This window comes from Panulirus ornatus, chromosome 3 (genome assembly GCF_036320965.1).
Source record: "Panulirus ornatus isolate Po-2019 chromosome 3, ASM3632096v1, whole genome shotgun sequence".
NCBI lineage: Eukaryota > Metazoa > Arthropoda > Malacostraca > Decapoda > Palinuridae > Panulirus > Panulirus ornatus.
In genome coordinates, this window is record NC_092226.1 from 4,509,515 (window position 1) to 4,518,052 (window position 8,538).

The 8,538-nt window shown below is 40.6% G+C and overlaps 1 long non-coding RNA gene across 1 annotated transcript in view; it reads right to left on the bottom strand.

The window, feature by feature from the left end:
• The window catches only part of LOC139759644 (uncharacterized), a 204,354-nt gene that overhangs the window by 74,638 nt on the left and 121,178 nt on the right, over positions 1 to 8,538 (bottom strand). Inside the window, exon 2 of the long non-coding RNA XR_011715123.1 lies at positions 2,485 to 2,579. This is a non-coding gene — a long non-coding RNA (uncharacterized lncRNA). The remainder of the gene's footprint in view (positions 1 to 2,484; positions 2,580 to 8,538) is intronic.

Here is an 8,538-nt window from a genome sequence, read left to right on the forward strand (position 1 = left end):
TTGAGAGAGCAGAAGAGGGCGTTTTGAAATGGTTTGGACAAATGGAGAGAATGAGTGAGGAAAGATTGACCAAGAGGAAATATGTGTCAGAGGTGGAAGGAACAAGAAAAACGGGGAAACCTAATTGGAGACGGAAGGATGGAGTGAAAAGGATTTTGAATGATCATTGCCTAAACATTGGGTGGGGGGTAAAAGGTGTGCACGAGATGGAGTGAACTAGAACAATGTGGTATACTGTGTTCGACTTGCTGTTAATGGACTGAACCAGGGCATGTGAAGCAATGGAAAGGTCTGTGAAGCCTGGATGTGGATAGGGAGCTGTGGTTTCGGTGCATTGCATAGATATCTTCATCCACTGCTTCACATGTGACACAATCCCAAACATCTGGGAGGTTACCAACATAATCCCCACTCTGTAGTCCTCCAGACCATCCAATTCCCCGTTTTCTTACCGTCCAATATCACTCTTGTCTCAGTATCCAGACTTTGGAAAACTGGACCACAAAAGGATTAACTGGAATATCACGTGCACAGCGAGGCTTCAGAACCAGTCACTCTACTACCACACTGCAGACAAACCTCTCGATACATTATCCTAGATGGCTTCAACCAACCTCAAGACTCACCTCACCTCCCGCACAGTATTAGTGGCAACACATAAAGCGTTTGACACGCACCCTCACCCCAGACTTGACATCCCTCCCCGCAGTAGTGACGTCAAGTGGCTGGTTAGCCTCACAGATGACTGCCTAACCACAGTCACACACAGTCACTTTCAAAACCCTCAAGCTCTACAGTGGAGTCCCCCATGGAGCAGTACTTTCTCCAACTCTGTTTCAATCTCTTCCCACAAGACTTCCAGTCACCTCCCGCACGACACAGTTCAAATGTCCTCTCACACGCAGATGAACTCACGGCACACTGATTCCACCCAGGAAATAACAAACACGTAACATTGTATCACGTTGGTGACACAGTTTCACCCAAACGATTGTCTGCGTCGCCTCATAAGTCCTGACCAACATGAATCTAACCCGTACCCACTTTTTTTTTTTACCTGAATGATAACCAACCACTCCCAGTCATCAAAAACTCCTACCATACTGGACATCACTGAAGACATACCTAACATTCACTCTCCTCGCTTCATAAAGCAAACATCAACACAAACACAAACTAGATAGTCTTAGGACAATGACTGGTGCCAGGTTTGCACAAGGAAACGAATGGCAGAAGCTGGTATATAATCTATCTGTTCCGCCCAAAACTATGCTAAAGAAATACAACAAACTCTCCAACCACACAAAATAAACCACTTAGAACGATCGCCAGCTCCCTCAGCAACCACAAAAACATTCACCATACCTGCATAGTGCAACACACACACACACACACACACACACACACACACACACCTACTTCATGATGTACATCCTTATCACACAAGGCTCAACACTTAGTGCAAGACGGTAGCAACACTAGACTGGTCACAACCTCACACTTCAGGTAACTCTGCTTGCAGACCACCATCCTCAAACCATTATAAACACAACACAAACACAACATAAGCACATCCAAATGACCCGACGCGCGATATACAACCGCCCTCACAACCTAAAGCAGTTTGGCGAGGTTGTATTATTGTAAGTACAGTCTCGTCCATATGAACTTCTCACTCTAAAGGAGATTACATTTCCCCTCTACTGAAAGTAGCGCAGCCTTAGGTTGCATGAACCTTTAGAAAGGTCCCAGGTAACATCAGAACTATTACATAGATCACACACACACACATATATATATATATATATATATATATATATATATATATATAGTGCCATGAATAGCAAGGAGAGAGTTTCATTTTGTGTGGCGGCTATAACAGCCACTATGAGAGCGCAGCTGTGTACACAAATATATGAAAATATACATAGAAATAAACCCATTTGCCCCAAACCTGAAACTGCAATGGAAAATAATCTGGCAATACAACACTCACTCGTCCTAGGAAATTTATGGTAAATTTCTCAATAATGGTTTAAAGGTTGGGAGAAAAAAATGACATGAGAAATATAGTTGGTGATAATAAATAGAGACACGAGTTACACGGACGCTAAACTACAGCTGGAAAACATTTGTGTTTTCGATGTGTTTCAGCGATAAATGTACATTGTGCATAATGATTCTTAACTGGACCGGTGTGCGACAATCTAGAATAAACGATATAAGTATACGTTAAAAATATATATATATATGTATATATATATATATATATATATATATATATATATATATATATATATATATATATATATGTGTGTGTGTGTGTGTGTGTGTGTGTGTGTGTGTGTGTGTGTGAGTGTGTATGTGTGTGTGTGTGTGTGTGTGTGTGAGTGTGTGTGTGTGTGTGTGAGTGTGTGTGTGTAACAAATTCAATCATTCCTGTACAAAGTAATACAAAGAAAATAGTGTTCTTTGAGCACTTACCGTGAGAGCTCGAGGGTCGTACCACTGTGTTTACAAGCTGCGTCTTGCTCATGCGACAGAGTCGTACAATCGTGGCCGAGGGTCGTACCGTCTCGCTGTAAGGTTAAATACCTGATGTGTAATTGCTCTGGTTAGAAATTACTTTCATTAATTCAATGAAACTGCCAATATATGCCAAAAATGAACAGACAGCTGTTTATAAAACCATTTGGTATACAAAAACACTCAATGCATGATTGGAAAAACATTCAAAACCTTTTTAGATAAAAACAAAAGTTATACTCCACGTCACGACACCATACGAGTTTAAAAAAGGCTTCGCACTGGGGGATATGATACAATCCGTTTTCTTTTCTCTTTTTTTCCTTGTATTTCTTCAGTGGGTAAACTGGTTACACCCCAAGAGGCTGGAGTCCAGCTACGTGCCTGGAATGGTTCTCGTGATCCTCTGGGCTGTAACCACTGTAAAGGTTGGCTTTATGGCATCTGTTGTCCTGGTAATAACAGACCCCCCTTGGCCTAACCCGAGCAGCAGCCATACTCAACACTCCAACGCTCGTTTTCCTCACATCTTTACACATACACAGAGATGCTCCTCCCGTTTTCTCTCTCACCCAACAAACTCTTCTCTTTGTCCATCGTGGTTGAATTATCTTTACAAACCACCCTCAACTTCCTTGTTTCATCTACACTGTGTTTCATTCTTCATTCATTCAAAATTGGTAATTTTAGTTTATGGTCCACTGAATTTGAGATAATTTCATAGATTAAATACAAATCTTAATATCAATTTGCGAACTAAGTGATATATATATATATATATATATATATATATATATATATATATATATATATATATATATATATGAATTCAACTGCATTAGAATCCCCTCCCGCCGCCTTGCCGGATTTCATATTCAGCAAGGCTTTCACTACCTCTTCTCCTCACTAAACCACTCTCCCTAAATCTCTCACTTCGCACATCACCCCGACAAAAACACCTTACATGCACCACTCTGTCATCAAACACATTCAACAATCCTTCAAAATACTCATTCCATCTCACTCCATCTCTACCTGTTATCACTAACCCCCTTCACCATGTCCCCCTGTAGTCTCTTGTCTTTCGTGCATTATTTACCTCCTTCCAAAACATCTTTTTATTCTCCCTAAAGTTTAATGATACTTTCTCTTCTCAACTCGCATTTGCCCTTTTTTTCATCCCCTGCACCTTCCTCTTGACCTCCTACCGCTTTCTCTTATAAATTTCCCAATCATTTGCACTCCCTCCTGGTAAGTACCGCCCAAACACCTCTTTTCTTTTTCACTAACAACTTTGCTTTTTTATCCCAAAACTCCTTACCCACCTTTCTCATCCCACCTGCATCTTGCACATGCCATCACTACTTCCCTAAATACATCCCATTCCTCATCGTCTCCCCTCACGTCATTTGCTCTCACCTTTTACAATTATGAAATCAATCTCTCTTGGTATATATATATATATATATATATATATATATATATATATATATATATATATAATATATCAGCCTGCAAAACAATATCAAAAGGAATATTGTATTCATAAAAAATATTTCGTAATTTCTGCTGAGGTAAACAGAAGTATCACTAATTAGTATCACTATTTCCATATTCTTACATGCATCTAAATTTATACAATGGATAAACCCTGTCAGAAGCCTCCCAATTGCCTGAAAAAATCCAGGAAATCCTTAATTAAGCCCATCTGTGATATGTCCCACTTGTATTGCTGGATTTTATTTTAGCATAGGATGTTCGGCGACGTGTCGAAATTTACGGTAAAATCAGGTTTGATGGTTAATTTAGGCTGGTTCAGGTGTTTATTAGGTCAGGTGGGGTAGGTTAAGATACGTGTAATGCTTGAGTGTAAAATAAAATGTCCAAAATTCAAGTAAAATGGGCCACCTACTTTCGTAATACTGGAAATGAAATTCATCATTTGTAGTCCCCTCTCCTCCTAGCGAGACCATCTCGGCAGAAATTAGTCTTTATTTAGCCTTACAAGCCCGGCCTGCTCTCTACCCCGAGAGGCGCGAACACAAATAAAAGCCAATTACATGAGAGATTGAAGTCGTGAGGCACTGACAAAGGCGAGACTTACCTCCCAACACACACCGGATAATTAGATCTTACGCGATGTTTACACTCTCGGTCAGCGTGGAAACGCCGCCTTCTGATTGGTCGGGTTGAAGTACTGTTATTCCGCCTGAAAAATTCGCTGTTACGTTAAAAAAAAAATAAAATTATATATATACGGAAGTATTGATCAAATATTTTCTTTTAAGGTTATGAAGTAATTAGATTTGGGTCTTTGAGTTCCAGGGAAAATTAATCTAAGGCGCCATATAAGAAAGCGGCAGGATAATCAACTAGTTCTCTGATGTCGAGGAACTTTGGCGGGAACTTGGCTATTTTTTTTCGGTCGCTGCTTCACTAGGCGGCCAAGCGCACGTACGGACGTAGGCTAGGCTAACAAGATTCTATTCTTTTCCACTCTTAAGTTCGGCGGGTAATTAAAGAACAATTTCCCTGTGAATAAATTAATCTCAGTGTGTGTATCATGCCTGAGATTATTAGCTCTCACACTTCATCGGCGCTGAAGAATGCGAGAGAAATTAGAGATTTTACGGAAGAGTCGAGAGGAAATGAACCGACGCCGCGCGTAGACCGACATTCAGAGCTACAAAGAAACAATTCTTTTTTTTTCCCCCCACAGTCTTCACAATGATCTCACACCACACCGTTGCTTCACTACTGTAAAACCTGATGAGCTGAAGTGTTTGTTGTCTCACAGCAAGAGCCACCGTAATATGAGGTAAATATAAACAAGTCGAAGAACAAGGTCCCACATAAATGAGGTTAGGCTGGGACGCGTACAATCGTGTGGATCAGGCGTATTGAAGGTAAAGATACGACAAGAGATAATAGGATATATATCGACCACTTTACTCTCGTTCTACTAGTTTATTTCTGTCTGTTACTTTTTCTTTTTTCTTGGCAATCATTCAATCCGTCTCTCTCATGAACATAGCATCACTACCCTCCCACACACAAACACAAACACACACACAGGTCGTCTTCGTCTTACCTCCCACCAGCATAAATTAGATTTACTTCACATCTCGCGCAGATAAACTATTTTCTGCATTTTGAGTTTTTCGATTATCTTCCAAAGTTGAGGCGTTGGTGTTCCAATTGCGTTAAATCCACGGGTTAAATTCGCCGGGATTGTTCGTATGGCTGCGCGGCCACCCGTCCCAGAGCAGCTGTCTGTACGGTGTTGCCCACACAAGGTCACTTTATAATTATTCCCGTACGCGCACATCCAGGGTTGCAGGATAATTGAATAATTTTCTATTATAGATTATAGGACGTCATAAAGGGTTCCAGGTGTTCCATATTTAAGCCTACCCGTCATATGGACTAAGCTATTTCCATAGTGGGTCGACGCAAGGGAATATATAGATATTAAGTGAGATTTAGTATTCTTAATGTAGTCTGCCATATTTTACCATCTGGATTAGATTTTCATATAAGTGAAATTATATGGTTGAATTATCGAAATATTCCCATACGAGAATCTGCTTCCTCTATATAAATCAAGAATAAATACACAGCTTTTGTGGTATATATATATATATATATATATATATATATATATATATATATATATATATATATATATATATATATATATTCTATCATACTTAGCCGCTCTCTCACGCATTAGCGAGGTAGCGCAAGGAAATAGACGAATGAATGGCCCAACCCATCCACAACACGTGTATATACATAAACGCCCACGCACGCACATATACATACCTATACATTTCAACGTATACATATAAATACATACGCAAACATATACATATATACAGATGTACATATTTATACATGCGATTGTCTTGGACAATCGCATGTTTACCAAATAGCGTCCTAGCTTCGTCTCTTCGATTTATATCAACTGATTGTTATATTTCTCTCTTGTGTCTTCCCTGATGATGTGATTATTACACGAAAGTGCACTTGGGAACTTGTCGTGTTTCATTTTCCCCTTGGACTCAAAGGAATATCTTGATCTCGCACAAAATTGTGATCCTTTCCTATCTATCTATCTATCTATCTATCTATCTATATATATATATATATATATATATATATATATATATATATATATATAGGAGATGAAGTGAGTATTTTAAAGGTTTGTTGAATGTGTTTGATGATAGAGTGGCAGATATAGGGTGTTTTGGTCAAGGTGGTGTGCAAAGTGAGAGGGTTAGGGAAAATGATTTGGTAAACAGAGAAGAGGTAGTGAAAGCTTTGCGGAAGATGAAAGCCGGCAAGGCAGCAGGTTTGGATGGTATTGCAGTGGAATTTATTAAAAAAGGGGGTGACTGTATTATTGACTGGTTGGTAAGGTTATTTAATGTATGTATGACTCATGGTGAGGTGCCTGAGGATTGGCGGAATGCGTGCATAGTGCCATTGCACAAAGGCAAAGGGGATAAGAGTGAGTGCTCAAATTACAGAGGTATAAGTTTGTTGAGTATTCCTGGTAAATCATATGGGAGGGTATTGATAGAGAGGGTGAAGGCATGTACAGAGCATCAGATTGGGGAAGAGCAGTGTGGTTTCAGAAGTGGTAGAGGATGTGTGGATCAGGTGTTTGCTTTGAAGAATGTATGTGAGAAATACTTAGAAAAGCAAATGGATTTGTATGTAGCATTTATGGATCTGGAGAAGGCATATGATAGAGTTGATAGAGATGCTCTGTAGAAGGTATTAAGAATATATGGTGTGGGAGGCAAGTTGTTAGAAGCAGTGAAAAGTTTTTATCGAGGATGTAAGGCATGTGTACGTGTAGGAAGAGAGGAAAGTGATTGGTTCTCAGTGAATGTAGGTTTGCGGCAGGGGTGTGTGATGTCTCCATGGTTGTTTAATTTGTTTATGGATGGGGTTGTTAGGGAGGTAAATGCAAGAGTTTTGGAAAGAGGGGCAAGTATGAAGTCTGTTGGGGATGAGAGAGCTTGGGAAGTGAGTCAGTTGTTGTTCGCTGATGATACAGCGCTGGTGGCTGATTCATGTGAGAAACTGCAGAAGCTGGTGACTGAGTTTGGTAAAGTGTGTGAAAGAAGAAAGTTAAGAGTAAATGTGAATAAGAGCAAGGTTATTAGGTACAGTAGGGTTGAGGGTCAAGTCAATTGGGAGGTAAGTTTGAATGGAGAAAAACTGGAGGAAGTAAATTGTTTTAGATATCTGGGAGTGGATCTGTCAGCGGATGGAACCATGGAAGCGGAAGTGGATCATAGGGTGGGGGAGGGGGCGAAAATTCTGGGAGCCTTGAAGAATGTGTGGAAGTCGAGAGCATTATCTCGGAAAGCAAAAATGGGTATGTTTGAAGGAATAGTGGTTCCAACAATGTTGTATGGTTGCGAGGCGTGGGCTATGGATAGAGTTGTGCGCAGGAGGATGGATATGCTGGAAATGAGATGTTTGAGGACAATGTGTGGTGTGAGGTGGTTTGATCGAGTAAGTAACGTAAGGGTAAGAGAGATGTGTGGAAATAAAAAGAGCGTGGTTGAGAGAGCAGAAGAGGGTGTTTTGAAATGGTTTGGTCACATGGAGAGAATGAGTGAGGAAAGATTGACCAAGAGGATATATGTGTCGGAGGTGGAGGGAACGAGGAGAAGTGGGAGACCAAATTGGAGGTGGAACGATGGAGTGAAAAAGATTTTGTGTGATCGGGGCCTGAACATGCAGGAGGGTGTAAGGAGGGCAAGGAATAGAGTGAATTGGATCGATGTGGTATACCGGGGTTGACGTGCTGTCAGTGGATTGAATCAGGGAATGTGAAGCGTCTGGGGTAAACCATGGAAAGCTGTGTAGGTATGTACATTTGCGTGTGTGGACGTATGTATATACATGTGTATGGGGGTGGGTTGGGCCGTTTCTTTCGTCTGTTTCCTTGCGCTACCTCGCAAACGCGGGAGACAGCGACTAAGCAAA